Below are 13,627 nucleotides of genomic sequence, written 5' to 3' on the forward strand. Positions count from 1 at the left end.
AAATCTCAACGTAAACAATCGCTGACATAAACCAGCCGTACATTTTGAGAAAAAGACATTGGCACACGCACACACACTCGCACACATGCTCAGCCAATATTCTCTTTTATCCGTCACTAATGGCTCGACGAATTCTTCTCAAAATAATCCAATTGGGAAATGACGACAACGACGATGACGATGGTGATGGTGATGATGATGATTAGTGTAGGGGAAACAATTAAAGAACGGGGAATATCTGTCTAAACATTACCCATTAAAAATCCACAATAAATTATTAATAAATTGTGTAATGTACTTTGCACATTTGCCACTTACTTTTCAACTCTCCGGCAGCTACACGAAAGAACTTCCTATTTGCTCATCGTGTGTTGCATTGATTATTTTCGCACATTTCATGAACTGTGGCAACCTAGTTGTCTGGTTGTTGGTCGTCGGCCTGCTTCCGATGCTGTTTTTAGGGGTTGTTTACCTTTTTAGAACAATTTCCTCTTAGAATTTTTTTCGATTGTTGTGAGGAATAATTTTTCATTATTATTATTTCTTTGCACAAAAGCACATAAATTAGATATTTCTTCTCTGGTTCCTTTTCTTTTTTTTAATAATTTTTGCACATGTTGCGGCCTTTTTCACTTCTTTCTAAATTAGGATATTTCTCTGGTGCAGACTCGAATTTGTCGTCACAACACACACGCATACAAGAACGACACTCCCGTTTATTAAAGGCAGCACCCTGCAACTGATGCATTTTTCATATTCCACATGCCGAGAAACGTTGCTCTTGCGAGTGGACTTGTTTGTTTTTATTTGAAAACAATTTTAGCAAAACAAATGGGGAATTGTGTGGAAGAAAACAACAAAACACAGTATCAACGACAACACGACCATCCACCAACTCAACGACAACCGACCATCCACTTTGAATGGCTATGCCTTTGCAACTGACAACAACTATCACCACGGCAGCAGCGTTTGGCGGATTGATAAAGGAACGAATAACCCCCAATGGCCGGCCGTGTGGAACATGCTCTTTTTATTTTCTCTCGCATATCATTTAAATAATCCCCTAAGTGTAGTGGTGAGGTTGGACACCAACTGCATTGTAGCTCGCTCCCGTTGTTGATGTGCTATCACCACTCACACAAAACACGCAGAACAGATGTTCCAACTCTCGTTGGATTATACGAAACAGAGAAAATATTTCTCCCTCATCTGTTCTCTCAGAACCACCATAGCCGGCTGTAAGGGTTGCCAGCGGTTGTTTTTTCATATAGATTTTATCAAATTTAAAAATGGCCATAACTTTAAAAAGTATATCTTAAAAAATAAACATAGATAAAATGGAATATGTCACCAGTAGAATATTGGGTTTATTAGTACAACTCGACACCAGTTAATGCTATCAAAATGGCAAGCACTTAGCAAAGTGTCACCAAGATACTGAAAATAAGTTAAAACCCGTAAGGAAAGACAATTTTCAATTCTATCTATGGCCATATTTATTTGGATAACAATCTTACAAACTAACAGGAATGGTTTACTGTGCTAAAATCTTAACTATATATATGTAGCTATTCGCTATCTACAACTATGTACATAAAAAATCAGCTATGCTTTTAAATAAAAAGGAAAAGACTTAAAAATATAAATGCCCCAAAAATTCGAATATTAAAAATGGGCGAACTCTACCATGTTATACAATATCTTAAAACTATGGATTAGGGACTAAAATTACAAACTAAGGACTAAAACTACTATACCTCTGAGCCCAATTACTGAGTACTTTTTACACGACGTCATCAATATTAAGGGTTTTGTATCGCCGATTATAAAATCGACGAACAGCGTCCCTTCCTCCGACATCCTTTTTAAGGCACCAGGAGGCAGGTGTCTGAGACTTCTCAGACCTTCTACGTCCAGATTGCAGTACAGCGCAACATTACTTGGGGAGTTAACCCACCATGCATCTTCATCAGCCCTTCATAGCTGAAGAAGATCTTTTTTGCTCCGGCCAGGATAAAATCTATGTGCCCTTTGAAGTCAAAATTCTTTTGAAAAGTGACCCCAAGGTATTTTATCCTGTCCTTTTCACTGTCCAACTTTCACTACCGGAACCTATATAAGACCGCAAGATAAATGTTCAGACGTGCTTCCGCTATACGAGCATTCGGGGCTCTATATGCCACAAGAACATGGTCGGCATACCCTCCACGTAAAGGTGTAGGCATGTCTCTGACATAGGCGTGTCACTGGGAACGCCTGTCACTACAAGTTTGCGACTAGATAGTCGCTCGCTCGCACCCTATAATACCTATCAGATAACAAACTGCCTACCAATCGCAAGGTTTGGTGATCAAATCCAAACCGTTGCATTTTAAACAATAATCCTTGATGTCATACGGTATCAAAGGCCTTCGAAAAGTAAGTCCAATTGCAATAGTGCCTTGCCCATTGTTTAGACCTGAAGCCTCGTAGGATGTGAGTGCAGTTAGGGCATGGACAGTTTATAGGCCTGCCCTAAACCCGAACTGATTGTCCTTCAACACCCTTTTGTCCTCTACGAGTTTATTTAGTCAAAGGCCGATAGGCATTGTCCAGGGGAGAGCCTATTTTATATATGGGAACCAACATAGCTTCTTTCCATGCCCTGGGAAAGTAAACCAGGTTCTGACAGTGATTGAATAACACTGCAAGAAAAGCGAAAATAACCTCGCCCGCCTTTTTTAAGACGGTATCAGGTATATTGTCCAAACCGCAGGATTTACGTGCTTGGCGATTGTCTTACCCACAGAACCGGCGCGAAGAAACCCGCTCTCGTTGATTCCTTTTATAGCTCGACTAAATGAGCTACGGAGGGCATCATGTTCCGCAGGAAACCGATTAACTGGGCCTCCTGAGAAATGACCACTCGGTCCTCCCATGGCCGGCAAAACACCCTGCACATGATCTGCCAATGCTTCAGCCTTTTCACCGTCGTCCGAAATAAGTCGACCTGTATTGTCCACTAACTGACTTACAGGTTCTCTAGTAACTAGTCCAGCTGCCCTTTTGATTTTGCCAAAAGCTTTTCCATCAACTCTTATTCTCCCTAAATAATTTTTGAGCGGCATAGCCTGCGACACTCTCGAATAAAGCCCAAAATTCTCGGAGTAAGATCTCCAAGAGTGTTAGGCTTAACTCTCTGTTTAGGTACAGAGGTCTCTATACCATTGCGTAAAATTTCGCCTTGATTTTCCACAAACTTACGTACCTCATCTATTGATGCATTTCTGTTAGATGGAAGTGTGCACTCATCTTATCCTATCATAAGCTACCGCTTAAAACGTCATACGTTCATGCGATTGAAGTTCAATTTCTGTCCTTCATTAATTGAATTTGATTCGCTCTGTGATCCGATTCAAAATCAAATGTCATAGAAATATTTCCGCCAGCAACCAGAGGGAGTCCCGGTGTACGCAGAATCCTGGTGTACGCATACCGTAGTGCCTCCATTGGTGAGAGATACATCGAGACGAAAGCTACAGTGGAGCCATTGTCCTTCCATACCCTCACCACATAGGACTCTATACGTCCGGTTGAGATTGGTATTCGATCACAGCGAATACCATCTCGAATAGCAAGCGCGGTAACTCCTTGGCTTTAGCCTTGCGGGCTAAAATTACCAGACGGAAGGGACAATCCTTAGCCGAAGCAGAATGTCCGAATTTACCACCGTTGACACAGTAGCAAGCCTGAGCCACCTTTTTCACTACCTCCCCAGTACTTAGGTCGGTATATTCGACTAGAGTGTCTTGTCTCTTTGGAGAAACAGGACACTCTTTTGGACCATGATTGTCATTGCACTTGTTGCAGCGCTTTGGAATGGGCAATTATTCGCCATGTGGTCGTGGCCTTGGCAATTAAAATATTGCTGCATTCCACGACCTTTGTCCTTAGGGACCTTACGTTGCAGTCGAAAATTATTTTGAGGTTATACAACCCCAAAATGTCCGAACTTTTTCTGACACGCAAAAGCCATAATCAATAGGAGATGTTGATCAGACCAACTATCTCAATTTTTAAGCCAGATTCGTTAGTGAGGAAATCACTAACTTTCACTAACTTCTTAATGGCAAGCATATGAGGGCGTAATTCTTTTGGTGTGTGCGTATAAAATTTATACCCACGGTCTGCCAAGATCTGCTTGATATTATTAAATGCATTAAGGTCTCTGACCTTCAATGCTAAAACGGAGGGACGGACCAATTTGATTGAAAACACACCTGGACGAAGATGCTCTCTGAGGATGCCTGCGACCTCTGGAACGCCAGCGTCAAAAATTTTAAACGACGGCGTGTTTTTGTCGGCACCCCTTGGTCGGATTTGCTGCTTTGCATTTGCAGCAGCGGGAACTGTCTGATATCTGGTACCAACAGCATCTTCGACGCCACTTTTCTGTGGTAGCGAATTCTTCTTCTCAGCTTCCTTCAGGACATACCGAAGTTTCAGCACTGCACCTTTGGATATGTCCTTCTTCTTGTTCTTGGCCTCTGTCGCCGGCGGTGCGACCTCCATCTCCGTCGTCGTCCGTCATACCGAGTTCTTTGGCTGCCTCGGTAGCCAATACGGTCTCCTTGCTGGGTTTACTTAGCGCTTGCTTGGCAGCAGCCAGCTCTGCTGCCATGCACTTCTTTTCTTCTTCAAGCCGGGTAATGCGGGCTTCCAACTGCCGGCTTCAACTCTTGTTAGAGTGTATAATTCGGATTTGGGTGACTTATATGTAAAATCGGATGAACCATATATATGAGAGCTATAGCTATATCAAAACTGAAATTCATTACACTTGAATCGAGGCTAAATTTGGTAGTCTCTGCCAAAATGTATCCCATTCGGGCTAAAATAACAAATTTGGCGAACAATATCCTTGAAATAGATCGAAGATATATATGGGAGTTATATCCAAATCTGAACCGACATCGAAAAAACTTGGCAGAGGTATTTTTGAGCTGTATCTGATATCTGGTACCAAATATAATTGTTGCGGAGTGCATATTACGAATGTGAGGGACTAAACACAAAATCGGGTTTTAAATCTCTATATATATGTTAAGCTCAAGATAAATAAAATTGGTCTTCCTCAAAAATATATCCGTTTTTACATGGTAGAAGAATTCAGGTAGATGCATCAAAGCTTGGGAACATAATATGCAACTCGTCACACGTAAATGTTATTTTAAAAACCAGTAAAGAAAGTCTGAAAGTCGGACGGGCCCGACTTTATGATTCCCTACACCACTTTGCTAGTTTAGTAGAGCTGCGCATAACAATTAAAAGTTTTTATGGGAGAATTCAATCATACACGCTATGATTATAATTATAATTTAAAGTTCAAAGGACTAAATATGCCGAAGCATTTGTATCGTTTAAATTCGGACTTGTATTGTCCATTTGGTGCACAATTAATTTGAAACCGGATAAAAATATATATGGGAGCTATATCCAAATCGGAACCGATCTCGATAAAATTTAGCAAAGATATTTCTGAGCAGGGCCTCAATTCTTGTTCTATGAAAAAGTGAAATGAAAACTTTTATAAAGGAAATAAATGTCAAATGAAAAATTTTATAATGGAAATACTTTTCATTTCATATTTTCATAGAACAAGAATCCAGCCCCTGTATTTGATATATTTCCCCAAATATTGTTTTTACAGAGTGCATATTACGGCTGCGGAGGACAAAAAACAAATCGGATGAACAATATATATGGGAGCTATAGCTATATCTGAACCGATCAAATTTGGCATACTTATTTTCAGGCCTAATTTGGTTGTATATGCAAAATTCCATACTATTCGGACTGATATTATACGTTTGGTGCACAATAAAAGGCAAATCGGACGAAGATATATATGGGAGCTATACCCAAATGTTGACCGATTATCTCTAATTTCAATAGGGCTCGTTCTTGGGCCAAGCAAATGATTTGTGCAAAATTTAATCTGTATAGGGCAATAAATGCGAACTGTACTTTGTTTACAAAAAAAACATGGACAGACGGACATGCATAAATCGACTCAGAATGTGATTCTATGCAGATCATCAAAAGGAACTATGGGTCTATCTCGTTTCCTTTTGCCTGTTACAAACAAATGCACAAAGACATAATACCCTGGCCACCTTGTGGTGTAGGGTATAATGACAAGGTAGACTACTTCAGAAAAGGGTTGCCATATATGATTTTGCAAATGAGCAAATATTTTGCCATGATTCCCTAAACCATGATCGTTTGAGTTCAGCATCAATATGCTTCCTTTTTAAATCATATATTCAGGCCTTTAAATTATAAGTTATCGGTTTCAAAACTTTTTTAGGCATTTTTTATTAGTTTTAATTTTAACTACATATAATGTTTTTATGTGAATTTATAATTTATGTTGCATTTTTGTGATATAATTTAGAATTTGTTTTCCGTTTTTGTGATACAATTATTTTAAAATACCTTAAATTTTTCTTTGTCCGTGAAAATAAATTTTAGTACTAAAGTAGGGTTAGGCAGAGAAACTCAATGTTTTTTTGTGATTGTATGTGTTTTTAAATCAGTGTTGCCAGTATGTTTCTGTCTCTCGTCCCCACAATAAAAAAAAACGTTCTCCCCAAATCTCCTCAAATTTGATTCAATTTCCTTAAAAAAAATCCCCAAGCATTTAACAAAAAATGAATAGAGTAAATTGATTTAAAAAATATTTGTACATAGAATTAAATTCATAGACTAGTTTATCTTGCATATTATACATGTAAAATAACATAAAAATAGAAAATAACAAATAAATAGAACGTTTTAATTTCATAGACTAGAGTTTTCAAAGTTGCAACGCAACCAAGTCAAAAACTTCAAATTCCAAATCGTCAGCATTTTCAGTCTCATTTGGTTTATATAAATTCTTATAATTAAAAAGCTTTATCATTTCTTTGGTAGGCTCAAATTTTTTGCAGCAAATTGAATTATTTGAAAATTGAGTATTTATTCCCAAAAGAGCTTCCAACAAATCATACTACATTTTATTTCTAAGTTTGGTATTCACTGAGTTCATATCTGAAAAAACTCGTTCTACACATGCATTGCTGGTTGGCACCTTCTATGTAAAACAATCATGCAACTTTTACCAATTTCAATGCAAATAACTGTAACTGTTCTACACCTTTTTTGACATCACTGCAACCGAGACTCTTTTTTCAAATCGCAATGTGTATGTGTAATAGGCAAACACATAGTATGGAAAGAGATAACTAGATAGCAAATCCATTCCTTATATCTGGTATGAATTATAGCAACTTTGTCTGGTTAGTGGGGAACGTTTTTATACCCTCCACCTCGGAAAGGAGGGTATATTAACTTTGTCATTCCGTTTGTAACATCCCTAAATATTCGTCGTAGACCCCATAATGTATATATTCATAATCAGCAAAAAATTCTTAGACGATTTAAGGATGTCCGCCTGTCTGTTGCAATCACGATATAGTCCACATTATTTAACGTAGAGCGTCAAAACTTAGCAGAATAATTTGTATTGTGTCTAGGATGGTTGGTATTGAAAATCAGATATATCGGTCCACTTTTTGGTATAGTCCCCATATAAAGGTACATCCCAATATTTGGTATTTTGATGACTTTGTGTTTCCATTACCCAGAGGTGGAGGGTATTAAAAGTTCGGTCCGACCAAACTTAATGTTTTTTTACTTGTTTTATTGATGCACGCATGTAAGGTAGATAGAATTTTTATTACAAAAAAAATTCTCAGAAATGCCCCAATTTTTCAAAAAGATCCCCACTAAATCCTTAAGTCCCCAACTTGATTTTTTCGTCCCCAATTTAAAAAAAATCTCCTATTTGGGGAAAATTCCTCAATACTGGCAACACTGTTTGAACTAACAAAATATTGCAAGTGTTTTTTGCCTCTTCTTACACAGTGAGAAATAATTTGTTATCTTCAATTTTAAATTTTCTGTCTTCAAAACAACTTCGTTGGTAAAAATTAATATTTTGATCAGACAATTTAGAAATATATTTGCAAAATTATTTCAATTATGATTCATTTTAAAAGAAAAAAATATAAAATTTAAAAATTTTAAATTTATAAAATTTTCAGAAAATTTATGTAATTTTGATGAAATTTGTGTTCAATAATTTCGGACATAACATGCTAACCATCTATATTAACCCTTTAAATAGTAATACCGATTACCACAGGCTGACATACAGACATACGCAAACTGTCGTAGAATTTTGCGCTGATCAAAAACTCATATCTAAAAGGGCCCGAAAAGATTATTTCTATGAATTACAAACCGAATGATAAAAACCACATCTTGCTATGTGGAAATCGGGGGTCAGTCAATATAAAATGAATTCCTACTCCTAACATGTGAATTCTTATACAAATTCTGTCAAACATCATTCAACCAGAAGATAAATCTTAAGAGTTGTAATTTTTATTGTAGTAAGATATATTTATGCGTTCCAATTTTTCTTACGGTGCATTCCTGCTCGAACAAAATTAAAAATTTTCTCAAATCCAATTTGACGGAAAATTCAAAACAACTAATTTTTTACAATATCGAGTATATAATACTACTAAGTTTTGTTTTATCCAAAAATGTATTATTCCAAAAGTAGTTAATCTGAATATCAATTTTAACAGAATATAAAAATTTTCAGAATTAATTTGCATACTATTTAAACCAAGAATACATATACAAAATCGTTAAACCGTCTGGAGTCTTCTGCTCTTTCAAAATAAATCACATTTTTTAAAATTATAAACATTTACACAATCTTTCGGACAATGTTTAAATGTTTTGTAATTGGAAAAATATGTATATATGAATGTTTGAGATTTTTGTGACTTCTGATTCATTTTTTTAATTGTTGCTCCTGAAGGTATGCTTTAAATGGTTACTTTTTTACATTGCCAAAACGCTAAAGTGGAAACGGAAGAAGACCAGCATTTGTTTTTATTTATATGACAACATAACGGTACAATGTGTGTTTTTGATGACCTTTTTTCGTTTTTTTTACTTTTCCAGCAAAACTTACTCGATTATTTCTTTTGGAAGATATTGAACGGAATAGGGGTACATATTAGGGTAACCATAAGCACAGATTGAAATAAGCTCAAATCCAACATGTATAATTTTACTGGACGCATATGTCAAAATGTCTCTAATATTTTGCTTTGTTTTACAAAGTTTTTGCGTAAAGATACAATATTCATTATACTTCCGTAACATTTGTTGGAAAATATCGAGTCAAAAGACACACGTATTATGTTGTTTTACTAAAAATATTTAAATCAGTCAAAATTGTTTCAGCATAGTTTTTAGTAATTTTCGTAAATGTTTTTAAGTGCCTAAACAGAGAGTTGGGTTTGCCTCTTGGAGACCTTCGAAAAATATTAGGATTTACTCGCAGGCATTGTAGATATCCTGCTCTCATAATATTTAATTGAATCCTGGACCACATTAGTCTCACACTCAAAAGCTACTTAGGGAAAATAAGATAGATGAAATTACTTTTGCAACAAAAGAGCAGCTAAATTCGATATGAACAAGTAAAAAAGTATCTGTCGGTTTTGCCGACAGATGTATACCCTCAGCCAATGGTGGACTGTGTTGAATTAATGGAAATATTGGGATGTACCAAGTCTTGAATGGAATCGGATGTCAATTTCGCTTTTTATGAGATTCATGGATATTAAAAATTTTGAGGGGAGGTACCAGAATGAGTAGACCGATATATCCCATCTTCACAACGGATCTTTTATTAGTGCAAATAATGGGATGTGTGAAATGTAAAAATAACCTGATGCTTATTTCGGATTATATAAACGTTTTAGTTATTTAAAACTTTGACCCTTTTGTGGGGGAGGTACCAGAAGATCTACCGTTGTTTAACAGATCCTATATAAACAGAAATATTCAGATGTGCCAAGCCTAAATTGAATCCGATCTTAATTTCGCGTTGTATGAGCTTAATGAATAATCTAAATTTCGACCTTTTGTGGGGGAGGTACCAGAAGGAGGGGACCGATATGTTCCATCTTAACACCAGACCTTACTATAAATACTGAAATATCACATTTTATGAAAGTTGTAATTATTTAAAATTTTGACACATTGTGGGGGAGGCACTTGATGTGGTAGACTGATATTATCCAATTTTGCACCTGACCCAGAACTGACGCAAATATTAGAATTCGCAAAGTTGGAGAAAAATCGGACATTAGCAAATCCTACTATTTGCATCAGTGCTAGGTCTAGTGTGAAAATGGACAATAGCGATCCACTCCATCAAGTACCTCCCCTACAAAGGGTAAACATTTTGAATAATTATAAGTCAACATTTTGAATATTTACAACTCTCATAAAATGTGATGTAGGAGTCCGATTATCTTCAAATTTCATCGGTCCACTCCTTCTGGTACCTCCCCCACACAAGCTCGAAATTTAAAAAAAATACATATTTTTCTTTGCACAGAAAGGGAAGCAATAATCCGGGTTTGCTCCAACTTTGCAAATCCTAATACTTGCATCAGTTCTAGGTCAGGTGCAAAAATGGATAATATCGGTCCACTCCATCAATTACCCCCACCACAAAGGGTAAACATTTTGAATAATGATAAGTCTTATAAAATATGATGTAAGAGTCCGATTATCTTACAATTTAAAGCATCCCAATACTTTCATAAACCCAAGATCTGGTGTTAAGATGGAATATATCGGTCCACTCCTTCTGGTGTCTCCCACACAAATGGTCGAAATTTTCAAAAAATATTTTTGCACAGAAAGAGAAACGATAATTTGATTTTGCTCCAACTTTGCAAATCCTAATATTTGCATCAGTGCTAGGTAAGGTGCAAAAATGGACAGTATCGGTCCACTACATCAAGTACCTCTCCCACAAAGGCTCAACATTTTGAATAACTATAAAACTTATAAAATGTGATGTAAAATTCCGATTGTCTTCTAATTTCACACATCCCAATATTTTTATTAGCCCAAGGTCTGGTGTTAATATGGAATACATTAGTCCACTCCTTCTGGTACCTTCCCCACAACACGTCAACATTTTCAAAAAAAAAAAAGTAAGCAAAGGCTACAGTTGGCAAACTCCTTCACACATTGAATATTTTTGGATGACCATCCAAAACTGCTTGGCTTTTGCAATGTCCGGCAACCCCCATAATTACGACCTGCTGACAATTTTGCAGTTTTTTGGTCCATTTCAACCCCTAAATATATGGCGATCATCTCCAAAAAGAATAAGCTTTTATTCTGACCCTCATCTTATCTCCATGCAAAATTTCGTAAGGATCGGGCCATAAATGCGATCTGTATATGATATCCTGATATCCTAACTACTTAGTTTTGTTAGCTGTAGAAGTATTACCAAATGTTTAATTCAAAATGAAAATATGCCAAAAATATGACAAAATTGAAAAAATATAAGAAAATTTTAGAAAATCAATATTTTCATCTTTAGAGAGATATTTTTATGCGATTTTTTAGACGTTTTTTCCTTCCTGCCAAGAGGTCATTCTGAATTAATGAGAACTGTCGATATCAGTTCAGCCGTTCTCGACATATAAGAGATCTTTCAAGCATATCTTCTTTGATAGACATAAATATCGCACATATTTTGCTATATATCCGTTTTGTTGGATGTTAACATCAATGTAAAGATCAGAAGTAACCTTGTCACGGCTTTGTGATTTCGCCGGGATTTAAAATATTCGCGGTTTAATGAAAAATTTTGAATTTTTTCAACAAAAAAGATATGGTTTATTTTACACGCTAAATATTATCCGATGACCACCCAAATGGATAGGCTTTTTGCCAGCCCTAAACTCTAGCTACATGCGAAATTCCGCGGCGATTGGTCTATAATTGCGACCTGTAGAGCAAGTGCAAAATCAGGAATTTTTTCAGTTTTTGGTCCATTTCAACCCCTAAATATTATGCGATCATCACCAAAAGAAATAGGGTTCTATTCTGACCCTAGCCCCACTTCCATTTTAAATTTCGTGAAGATCGGACCATAATTGCGACCTGTAGAGTGATTACAAATTAACATGGACAGACGGACGGACGGACATACATAGCTAGATCGACTCAGCTCGGCGAGATAGGAAGATCCATATCTACTTTCCTATGTGGGAAATCAATATTTCGTGGTGTTACATAATTTTTGGCCCAATCAAACTTATAATACCCCCAACACATAGTGTTGTAGGGTATAAAAATTCTGCACAGAAAGAGAAACGGTAAACCGATATTGCTCCAACTTTGTAAATCATAATATTTGCGTCAGTGCTGGTTCTAGTGCGAAAATAGATAATATCGGTCCACTCCATCAAGTACCTTCCAACTCTTTTAAAATGTTATACATTCCAACTCTTTAAAAATTCTTCTGGTACCTCCCCCACAAAGGCTCAACATTTTTAATATGCTGAAGCTCATAAAACACGAAATAACATCGGATTCCATTCAAGACTTGGTAGATCTCAATATTTCCGTCAACATATGATCTGCTATAAAGATGGTAAAAATCGTACTATTTATTTTGCTACCTGTCCCACATAGGGTTCAAGATTTTAAAAAAGCGAAATAAGCATCCAACTCTCTTCAAATTTCACACATACAAACATTTTTGACAATAGAATATATGTTGTGCAGATGATATATATCTGTGAACCCCTTCTGGTACCTAACCCACAAAGGGTCACAATTTCCAATACTTTTATCTGTAATAACTTGCGAAATAAGTCAGCAATTTTTACAACTTGCTATATCTTAGTATTTCTCTCAAGAAACCTGAGATGAATATGGAATTTATGATTTCGCATAAATTGGATATAAATGTTAGATTTTCCTGGAATACTTCGGTCGACTATACCTGGTACCTCTAAAAATATCACATGTGCCATGTAAAGTGAAGGAAGTTACCCACCTGTTACCAAGTTTTCCCATATTTATATCATATTTATTTACGAAATGCCCAATATTGGCCCATTCCATCGGAACCTACTCTATAGAGGGTCAATAATTTTAATAACAGAAGTCAAAATATATTTAAACAATCGCTGAGGGTATTAGTCTGTCGGCAAAGCCGACTGATGTTTTTTGAAAATTTCGACCTTTTGTGGGGAGGTACCAGAAGGAGTAGACCGATACATTTCATCTTAACACCAGACTTTAGATTAATAAAAATATTTGGATGTGTGAAATTTGAAGACAATCGGAGTCTTACACCACATTTTATAAGCGTTATAATTTTTCTAAATATTGACCCTTTGTGGGGGAGGTACTTGATGGAGTGGACCGATATAGTTCATTTTCACACCTGACCTAGTACTGATGCAAATATTAGGATTGGCCAAGTTGGAGCAAAATCGGATTACCCTTTTACTTTCTGTGCAGAAAATATATATATATATATTTTTGTAAATTTCGACGTTTTGTGCGGGAGGTACCAAAAAGAGTGGACCGATATTGTCCATCTCCCAACTCGATCTAAGTATAAAATATTACTATGTACCAAGTTTGGGCCACAACCAATAATACTTCGAGAGTTATCGTGCGCACCAGC

General features: G+C 36.3%; 1 protein-coding gene across 1 annotated transcript in view; it reads right to left on the reverse strand.

Annotated features, from left to right (window-relative positions):
• LOC101899038 (glycoprotein-N-acetylgalactosamine 3-beta-galactosyltransferase 1) overlaps nucleotides 1-957 on the reverse strand; it is a 53,868-nt gene extending 52,911 nt beyond the window's left edge. Inside the window, exon 1 of the mRNA XM_005191161.4 lies at nucleotides 319-957. The gene's annotated coding sequence lies outside the window, so the exon portion shown is untranslated. The remainder of the gene's footprint in view (nucleotides 1-318) is intronic.
• Between the last annotated feature and the right edge of the window lie 12,670 nt (nucleotides 958-13,627).

Source organism: Musca domestica, unplaced genomic scaffold (genome assembly GCF_030504385.1).
Source record: "Musca domestica strain aabys unplaced genomic scaffold, Musca_domestica.polishedcontigs.V.1.1 7, whole genome shotgun sequence".
Taxonomy (NCBI): domain Eukaryota; kingdom Metazoa; phylum Arthropoda; class Insecta; order Diptera; family Muscidae; genus Musca; species Musca domestica.